Genomic DNA, 1,704 nt, shown 5'->3' with positions numbered 1-1,704 from the left:
CCAGCAGAGAGACACACACTTATTGTATAACAAAGAGCTCCATCATGCATAAAGCTTCAGTCTTCAGTCTTCAGTCAGTGTAAATATTTTAGAGAAAACTGACTCACTGAAATGTATTTGTGAGAGAAGCACGAGGGAGAGAGAGGACCATAATCTACAGACACTACAGTTAAACAAACATGTCTGTAATTTCAGCATTCATAATCGGTTCCATTACCAACCTTTAAGATTGTCATGGTCATGTATCTATTGAATATAGAGAGTGATATGTAGGAGGTAAAAAGTGAGGAGGTAGAGAGTGACGTCTAGGTAAAGATATACATAAAGGAGGTACACAGAGAAATCTAGCAGGGAAAGAGTGTAGAGATAGTACTAGGATGAAGATAATGACATCTAGGAGTTAGAGTGATATATAGGAGGTAGAGAGTGAAATCTAGAAAGTAGAGAGTGACATCTCTGAGTTAGAGAGGGTTCTAGGATGAAGAGAATTATATCTAGGAGGTAGAGAGTCATATCTCAGAGTTAGGGTGTGATGTATAGGAAGTAGACGAGTGATCTAAGAGGTAGATGGTGACCTCTAGGAGATAGAGAGTGATATCTATGAGTAGAGTAGCATCGAGCAGGTACAGAGCCATGTTGAGGATTCAGAGAGTTAAGTATAGGAGGTAGAGTGATCTAGGAGGCAGGGAGTGATATCTGGGAGGTAGAGAGTGACACCTACTAGGTATAGATTGAAATGTAGAGAATGATATATAAGAAGTAGGGAGTGACATCACGGATGTAGAGAGTGACATCTAGGTGGTATGTGTAGGTGCGAGAGTGTGTGTGTGTGTGTGTGTGTGTGTGTGTGTGTGTGTGTGTGTGTGTGTGTGTGTGTGTGTGTGTGTGTGTGTGTGTGTGTGTGTGTGTGTGTACCTGTCAGAGCCAGTATGAGCAGAAGCAGAGCAGCCAATAGGCTGATGGTCGGGATGAGGATGTACAGGAGGAGACGAGGGTGATTGGTCGATCCCAGCTTGTGAGGACATGCCTCCCCCATCATGTCCCCGCCTTCTGCTCCACCTGAGGCCTGACACACAGACACACACACACACACGCACACACACACGCACACAACCACAAACACATACAACCACTCACACACGTACAACCACACATGTACAAGAAGAAACACATACAATCACTCACACACATGCACACACACGCACACACACACAAACAACCACATTCACATACAACCACACACACACACACACACACACACACACACACACATTTTGTGCATTAAACATGTGCCGATGTTGAAATGATACAAGTCTGGGATAACTTTTATACCAAATCCGTCCGTCTGCTTCTCTCTAAACACGCCCCGTTTGCACCTGATCTCAGTCTCGCGAGTCACTTTAACGGGACGTCCCGCCATCCTTACCTGTCCTCTAGTGGCCGGTGACCTCTACGGTGGAAGCAGCGAACCGGCTATCTGCAGCACGCGCCCTGCCCCTGCATAGCGGCTACCGATCCGGTGAGAGAACGAGCTGGAGGCGGTGATGATACCGAGAGCAGAGACGGCATATCAGTGGATGTTTTTTCTGACGGTGTCGTTATACCGGAGAACACACTCTCTCTCTCTGACGGTATCTCTCTCTCTCTCTCTCTATAAGAGACGGTGTAGCAGCTCTATCGGTTGTTGTTTCATCGCAGATCCTT

Source organism: Micromesistius poutassou (assembly GCF_964030765.1).
Source record: "Micromesistius poutassou genome assembly, chromosome: 23".
Lineage (NCBI taxonomy): Eukaryota > Metazoa > Chordata > Actinopteri > Gadiformes > Gadidae > Micromesistius > Micromesistius poutassou.
The sequence above is the reverse complement of the archived record's forward strand: the minus strand, read 5'-3'. Positions refer to the sequence as shown.